The sequence below is a fragment of the Cryptotermes secundus genome, unplaced genomic scaffold (genome assembly GCF_002891405.2).
Source record: "Cryptotermes secundus unplaced genomic scaffold, Csec_1.0 scaffold234, whole genome shotgun sequence".
Classification (NCBI taxonomy): Eukaryota; Metazoa; Arthropoda; class Insecta; order Blattodea; family Kalotermitidae; genus Cryptotermes; species Cryptotermes secundus.
In genome coordinates, this window is record NW_019725843.1 from 663,555 (window position 1) to 672,428 (window position 8,874).

An 8,874-nucleotide genomic window follows, 5' to 3' on the forward strand; every position below is an offset into this window, starting at 1 on the left:
AAGATTATTAACGCCATCCAGTGTGATTGATAAATGTTGCGTTTTTCTAATCTTCCATCCTTCACATGTTTCGGTCGTAGCAACCATCTTCAGAAGGACATCAATACATACAGAAACTACTATTACAATGTCATATATACATATAATATTATCCTGTAACAATTACTACAATGTGCATGACTTTGTTGAAACATATAAATTATTATAATTATTTTATTTACAAAGTATTGTTTAAAAACAACCTATTGGGTTCAGACATCGAGGCTCCCACATTTTCTAGACAGTCGGCTTACAGTTGGCAGAAGTTACCTGCAATGATTGCATCTGTGTCAGTAGGATACAGGTTGATGGCATTTACGACCTTTACGACAATGGGGTAAGCTACTAGTAAGTCTGAAAATGTCTCTGGCTTTGAAATTTCGGAACATTCTGAAATAAAATTCATCCTGAAATATGAAACATAGTCTTGTGTGATGTGCTGCTAAGCATAGTATTTCACCACGTCTCAGAGAAACTCAAAGTGTCCTTAACTTCGGAGTAGAACAGAAAGCAAAATCGAAGACCAGGAAGGTGGAGGAATTACACTTTTCCGAAATTTCGGTGACATTGTACCCTACAGTGTCACATCGCAGGAAATGGTACTCTTCGTAGTTTCACAATCGTAAAAACATCACATCTAACATCCTTGATTGCGCTCGTACTTCTATTCTTTGGTTAAAAAAATGTATATACAAAAATGACCTAGGCAATGTTCATTTTTTATTCAACATTGACTCCAAAAGTTTTTTCAATACTACCTACCACAACCTACCGATAGAAAAAGGTACTGCCAACAACAGAATGTTCAGTGATCAAAGATTACTAAGTAAGCAGAAACAAAAGTCCAGACCGGTCTCGGCCGTCCCGACGAAATTGGCAGCGATTTCAGGTATCATCGCGCAATCTTGAATGTTTGCATGCATCTTCGATATAGCAGGCTGTGCTATACGCTGATCGCCATGATGGAATTTAGTGTGCAGTAATGGCGTGTGTAGTAGTGTATCCGAAGTATTGTACTTTCGTGTATTTATCTTAACAGCTAACGTGTAATATATTACAGTTCGTTATGTATTATTGTATTATGGAATTTCATAATTCTACTTGTTTCGGACGGTTTTAAGGTATGAAATCGACATAACAATACGATTCGATACATACGTTAAGTAAAAAGAAGAAACAAGGTAAGATATAGTTCAGTAGTTCATCCGATTAGTTGCACAAAATTGAGGATTTCTGGGCCCTGTTTTAATCAGATAGCGACGATAAGTACTATAAAGGTTTACACAGTAATTTTACAAATCACTGTTTCATAAATAGGATTGAATAAAGTCGTATATTAATTCACATTAAAATAGATCCTGACGAGAAATCCAGATAAAACGATGGAATTTGTGATAGAATGAAGACATTTATGAAATGATAGAGTAGTATCCTTAAAATACTGCAAGAAAGTCTGTTATTTTATTGATTTATTTTTTATCGCAGTTCGGTGTAATGCTGAAGTCTGAATCTTAATATGCTTTGACATGTTACATGATAGGGTATATTCCTCAAATGTGGGAGTATATATGAACATCTTAATGCCACGTGATCATCATGCCAATTTCAGCATCATAATTTGAAAACACCACCGTATAGATATGGGCTGCCATCTGGACGGCCCGGTTTTGAGTTGACGTTGATTCCCACACAGCCTCCTGTCCAGTGGGTATTGGAAGCTCTTTTTCCGGGTGTAAAGCGCCAGGGGCGTGAAGCTGACCATTCACCTCCATCTTGCGCAGAGGTGGTGGAGCTATGCCTCCACTGGCATGTATATCTTCATGGCATAGTAAAAACTATCCTTGTAACAGGCCGTGAAGGCCCATAGGGCTGTGAGATGTTAAGGCTCCCACATCAACTAGACAGTTGGCTCACAGATGGCGATAAGGTTGTCAGCTTTGCTCCTCCCCCCCGGAAAATTCCTGGTACTCATTTCTGTTAGAGACTGAGTCGACTTGAACGCTCAACCTTCTGGCTTGTAGCGTAGTGCCTCAGCCAGCTACGTTACCACAAGCCTCCTACATGGCTTATTGCTTAACTAATTAAGTACAGGGACAACTTTACATTTACCTTAAAATTTGTTTAATAAAAGAACCACTGTAATCACTTTGTCACAATGTGAGAAACTAACCAGTCACCAGATTTTAACTACTCTATGTGATAATATTTACTGTCTGCTGACTGGAAATTGGTAACATTATATTAATAAATTGTCCTACAGTTCTTTATTGAAGCCTCATGTTATATCATAATTCAAAAAAGTATTCTGCCCTGTTCTGCACAACACTTTAGTGGTGATGTAAAGCTTCTTGGTTCTGTTTAATCATTCAACTTATCACTATCTTAGTACAACTGTTTTTGGTCTCTCTGTGACCGTTGTAAGATACATGCAGTACACAGTCAGGTGCACTGTACATGCTTGCAACAGTTGTTAAGAGATAGAGTTTTCAGATTTTGTTCCAGTTAAGATGTAAGTAAAGTAAAGCTATCTCTGTAATAGTCCGTGAAGGCCCATAGGGTTGTGGGACATTAAGGGCCCCACATTATTTAGTCAATCGGCTCAAAGATGGCGGCAAGGTTGTCAGCCTTACGTGCCGGCCTCACTTTACTCCACAGGAAAATTATTTAATTAATTCCTGGTACTCGTTTCTGTTAGAGGCTGAGTTGACCCCAGGGCCATAGTCCGGCTCGAAGGATTAGGTGAATGGAAAAAAATCCATCGACCTCATTGGGACTTGAACCCGCGACCTTCTGGCTTGTAGCATAACGCCTCAACCAACTACGCTATCATGTGACCCCCCAATTAAGATGTAGTTAAAATTAAATGTAAAAGTAGAGTTATACATGTGCTTAATTAAGCACATGAAGATATACATGTATGGGGAAATAGCTTCATGTATATATTCTTAACTTGTGTACTGGATGGATGTTAGTGATGAGCTTTACCACCAGAGGAGCTGGGTTGGTCCCAGAGCCAGTGTCAATGCTGTGTAGAAGAGAGAAAATTGAAACCTTCTTGTTGCTCCTTAGATGTGTATCATTCTCCTGTGGGGGCATGTGGTAGCATAGTTGGTTGAGGCACTATGCTACAAGCCGTAAGGTCGAGGGATCGAATCCTGATGAGGCAGATTTTTTCAATTGACCTAATCCGTCCAGCCGCACTATGGCCCTGGGGTTGACTCAGCCTCTAACAGAAATGAGTACCAGGAATATTCTTGGGAGTAAAGGGCCGCCAGTGCATAAGGCTGACAACCACACCGCCATCTGTGAGCTGATTATCTAGAAAATGTGAAGAGCCTCAGCATCTCACAACCCTATGGGCCCCCACGGCCTGTTACAGGGATACCTATACAGTCAAATACAGGAGTGTATCATGTATAAATTAGTGGGATGAACACAAATTAGGATGTGGTGATCCTTATTTTGTTTGTCCTTAGGTTATTTAGTGATGTTCTGTCAGTATTGAGACTGTATGAAGTCAAATGGTAGGATGCTAGATGAATGATGACTCAGAAAGTACTTGGAAGGAAGCGATTGTAGACGATTCAAGGTACTGTTGTGGCATTTGCTTGGAAGTAATTGAGGAAAACCACAAAAACCTCAGGATAGCTGTTATCCTAGCCGAGATTCAAATCGAACACCTCCTGAATACAAGTTTAGAGCATTACATCTCTAGACCAACCCGCTCAGTTCTGGTGATGTTGTGGATGGTTAATTGGACTATTATGGCTATGTAAAATAAATATACACGTAGTTAACTCATATCACATAGTCACCAACTTCAGGTTTCATCATAATCGTCTGTCTTATGCTTTTTGTATATACAAAATGTTACCTGCAATAAAATGTTTTTGAGATTGAGGTTTTCTGGGTTTTGACGCTGTGTAGATTTGTGGTTAGGTACTGAAATTTTGGAGGAAGGTACTAACTCCCATCTTCAGGGTTGAAATGTATAGGTTCAGGAATAGGTTTGGGTAAATAGGCAGGTTATAAGGAGGGTGATCATGTGACCCAAAAAGAAGGTATAAAGAAGAAGAGGTCTTATTCTAGCCAAGGGAATGATTGGGACAAAAAGGGCTTTTATAAGGGACACATCATTTGCTCACCTAATTCATTCCACTAGGCAAGCATACTTTTTTCTATAGTGTTGGAAAGTAAAAGGAGTTAATTAGCATGTTGTCTTCCCTCTCATTGGACAAAAAAAAAAGCGAACTATATTGACCGAGCGACTGCTGCTCGTCGACGAAGTTAGTGCCAACTTTAGCAGATAGAAGGTGTCACGTGGTCAGCGCAATGAATCCCCATGGCCATTAATTTCGGTTTTCTAGACCGGAGCCACCATTTCCTTGAAACAGCTCCTCAATCATCCTCACGAGGCCGAGTGGACCCCGTTCCAGACCCATTCTCAGAAAATCTGGTGGCGCCGGGAATCGAACCCGGAAGTCTGGATCTGTAGCCAGGAACTCTGACCACTCGACCACAGAGGCGGTTCCTTTAATTGGACAAAGCAAGATAGACTCTGGTTGTGAGTTGGCTGCACTTGCTTTATCGTGTGATTGGTTGTTACAGTTTTTAGTTCTTTTATTTTCTACATTATTCGTAATAGGTTGGGAACACACTCCAGTGGTTAATGATTAGTATACTAGTTTAATCACATTACTCTTTATTTAATAAAAAAAAACAGTTGCATGAAGATGGGAGCAGTGCCAACTCCCAGAATGTTTTGTGTGTTGAATGTACCTCAGATAGAGGACAGTATCAAACATAATTATCATGTGATGATTCAGCCATATTACAAACTTAAGGAACACCTCGGTTTATTACCCTCAAAATTGGTGCTTCCCATAGTTTAGAATACAGACTCCATTAACTCTAACCAAAATATGCTTTAATTGTGGAATTCTATGGTGCTGATAATAGAGATCAAGAGATTAGTATCTATTGATAGCTGAGAGACCTTTCGCCAGAGAAGTGGTTAATTTGTGTCATTTATCTGATTAATTAATGATGAAGAATTCAACTTACTGATTTGAGTCTTATTTTATCTTCAGAATTTGTTGTTACCTTACAGAAAATCTGATACAATGTTAGCTGAGACACATTTACGCTATCAATTTTGTGTTAGGGTGATGAGTTAAGTAGTTGCACAGTAAAATGCAGGTTATGTGTTTTGGTAGTGTTATTATTCTTAAAAGAATCCCGAATAAGCATATTTTGGTTCCGCTTTTGAGTGGTTACACAACTCAGAAATTGGCTGTTTTGTTGACATTTTGGAGATTTTTGCTGTCTTCATCTTCAAGGTTAAGTGACTGTCCCGTGACCTCGCTGATAATTATAGTCCATGCTCACCATTTGTGTGGATAGCTCAGTAGGTATGGCAATGAGGTATTGGCTGAATGTCCGGGATTTGATTCCCAGCAGAGACAAGAGATTTTTCTCCACTTCACAGTGTGCAGACCGGCTCTGGGGCACTCCTAGCCTCCTGTCCACAGGGTGCCAGGGGCTCCTTCCCCAGGCTGAATACTTGCCTCCCTCTGTCTAGCGTCGAGGTCCAGAATGGTGGAACTATACCTAGGTGTCTTGGTTTCAAATTTATTAGTTGTTAGCTACTGGATCTCATGAATATACACTTTTAGAGGTTTTGTAATTAATCATATATTACCTATGTTTTAGGTATGTTTCAGTGAGCGGAAACGTATAATATGGATAATAAATGCCATTATCACATTAGTGCGACAGATGGTGCTGCTTGCAGTTGCTAACAAACTTTTCAGTATTCGTTTAAAAAAATTGTTGATATAAATTAAAACTAATAATGCAGTATAAGCAGATTTTCGCAATAGCTCCATGAGCAGGATGTAAAAAAACCCTCACAGACCGGATCCGGCCCTCGAGCCGTACTTTGCAAACCCCTAGTCTATGTTGTCAATTTAAATCTGACGGCTCTAAGATTTTATGTTTTGCATTGCGTCATGTGTCGTGTGGCTTGTTGTGTATCTTCGGTAATGACCCCGCCTTAACCCCCTCATACCGAAGTCATCAGGAAGGCCTTTATCTTCGTTACTGTCCTCCGCAGTCGTACAACGGGCTTCGGGCTGGAAGGCCAAGGGGTCAGAGTTCGATTCCCGGTAGGCGCAAGATTTTCTTCCTCTCCACGTCGTCCAGACCTGTTCTGGGGCCCACCCAGCCTCCTATCCAATGGTTCCGGGCATAAAGTGGCCGGGGCGTGAAGTGACCGCTTACGATCAAGAATACGTGGATTTATACATCCGCTCACCCATACGCCTTCATGACGTAGTGCTTAATTTGTTAGGTACTAGGGCAAATTTGTCTTTTTTCCATTTTACTGCTCTCTAATTCCCCATATCTTTTTTTTCCTCCCCATCTCCTCCGTTATACTTTTCTTCCCTTTCCCCTGCACTTCTTCCATTTTATTTTCCATCATCCTTTCCTTCTACTTATTTCTTCCTCGTTCTTTATTCCTCCACATCGCTATCCATCTCCTCTTTCTTCCCGTACTCCCTTTTCCCTTCATTGTCTTGACTTTCACAGTTATGCGTTCATAGTCTAAAAGTGTTAAGGTCCTGTCTTTAAATGGACACAGGGCCTTGCCAGGTCGAATTCCGGCCTTTCTTGACCGTAATTTGAATACAGATCTGAATATCACAACAGTAAAAGGAATTTAAAGTTAAATGGCCCATCCATGCTCATAATAGATCCGTTCCCCTATTAATTCTTGGCCAACACTGTATATAGACACGATGCTGAGAACGCCGTTAAGTAACTAACTAACGTGAAATTAATGAGGAAACAGTGGTTAATTTGTCTCCTATATGTATATGGGGTAGTGGAAGAAATTTAATTAGTCGTTCGTAAAGATGCTAATGTACGGCGATAACAGAGGGCAGCACCCTGATCTGTGTTAGTCTCGCGCTTTCCTTAATCGCATTTCACATCCTGTTGTTGTTGTTAAGAGGATACATGTTTTCTGTGTGTATGGTGTCCGTTTCATAACGTTCAAGGGCATCAAAACAGCAGAAAGCGTCGTCGAACTTTCTTTGTTTGAAACTGCCTACGTCACTCAAGTGTTTGGACGTATGCACAAGATTCCAGTATTTATACCATGCCTGGAAACTGTGCTGAAAATCATTACCCGAAAACTCCTTCGGTACTCGTCATATTTCACTGAATTCCTTCACATGATTCAGAACGAGGTCATTCCAAGGAGAGTTTCGGAAACACGAAAATATCACATGACCACACTGGCGAATAAGGTAAATGTTCCAGTTCGCTTTTTGACCAAAATCGTTTTACCGAAACTGTTGTATGCCACATAGCAATCTGCTTGTCCGGCCGAAGATTTGGTCGCTTTGTTGAGTACGTTGTAAACCTTCCAAAACCTGATTAGAAAATGTCTGGCTGATTGTCCTGAAGGCAAAATCGCATAATGGCTGATCCCTCTGGTATTAGAAATACGATCAGGATGGTTTCGGTTTGTTGAAATTTGCGTTCACCCATCCATCAGTCATGAAATCTATGGCTTCTGAATTCCAAGATTTTTTACTCTCGTTTCTGACTCGTGCTGGAAGACTGGAATCTCGTTACCAGTTGCTCTTTTCCGAGTGGTCGGGTTCTTTCAACAGTGTTGCTAAAAGTTCTCATGAACTTTTCCCCGCACTTTTAACAAACAAAACATGGCGTCAGTAAAATAATACCTCAACCACAAACTAATCCAAATCCCAGTGACTCTTTGACAAAAGTTATAATCATGTAGACCTGGTAAGGTGATACAGCAGGCATTAAACATTGTTGCTGTCAGCTACTGCATGAAAGCATTGCTCGGATTATTTTGTCAGTCATATACACTTGGTCGTCGACTTACGACCGGCCACACTTACAACAGCAAACAATGAAAAATAAAAGATGATTAAAATGTAAAAGTTTTTAAAAATAAATTATAAAGATGATAAACAGAATAGAAAGGTTAAAAAATACTGTTAATAAATATATGGCCGACATACGACCAGATCGACTTAGACCTGTCACTCAAAACGGAAGTCGGTCGTAAGTCGACGACCAAGTGTATATGCTGAGCCGGGATAGAGCAGTCGGTGTAGCGACTGGCTACGGGCTGGACGACCGAGGGGCCGGAGTTCTAGCCCAGGTGGGCGCAAGAATTTTCTCTTCTGCAAGTCATCCAGACTGGCTCTGGGGTTCCACCCTAACCTCCTATCCAATGGGTACCGGGGGCTCTTTCCCCGGGGTTAAAGCGGCAGGGCCGTGAAGCTGGCCACTCACCTCCAGCTAGTGCCGAGGTCAAGAAAATGTGGATCTGTACATCCACTCCCCTATACGCCTTCATGGCGTATTAGTTAAACACAGGTACAACTTTACCTTACCATATTGTAACGTGTTTTGAGATCGAAGACGCCGTAGAGATGGTTAATTGGTTTATTTAACAATCTACAAATAACGGCTACAATTACTTATCTCACAGTTGCGGGGTTTCACACTTTATAACCCTAATCGCATTAATCTGTTAACACTGTTGCGGGGTTTCACGACTTATAACCCTATGCGCAAATCAGTTCACTCTGTCTTCAGTAGTCTACACGTTTACAGTAGGGGAGCTATGTATCACTGTATCACACGCTCCCAATTACACAGTCACACACACGTCCGGTTCTTCTTTCCGCGACGGCTGCTATACTCCAACTTGTAGTCGGCTGACAGTTACTTTACAACTCGGCGGATGTCACAGTACAACTGTGTTAGGCGGCTGCTACAGTAGAACTC

At 40.9% G+C, this 8,874-nt stretch overlaps 1 protein-coding gene across 1 annotated transcript in view; it reads left to right on the forward strand.

Moving 5' to 3' along the window:
• The first annotated feature begins 1,009 nt into the window (after nucleotides 1-1,009).
• The window catches only part of LOC111863666 (zinc transporter 1), a 70,216-nt gene continuing 62,351 nt past the window's right edge, over nucleotides 1,010-8,874 (forward strand). Inside the window, exon 1 of the mRNA XM_023850175.2 lies at nucleotides 1,010-1,220. The gene's annotated coding sequence lies outside the window, so the exon portion shown is untranslated. The remainder of the gene's footprint in view (nucleotides 1,221-8,874) is intronic.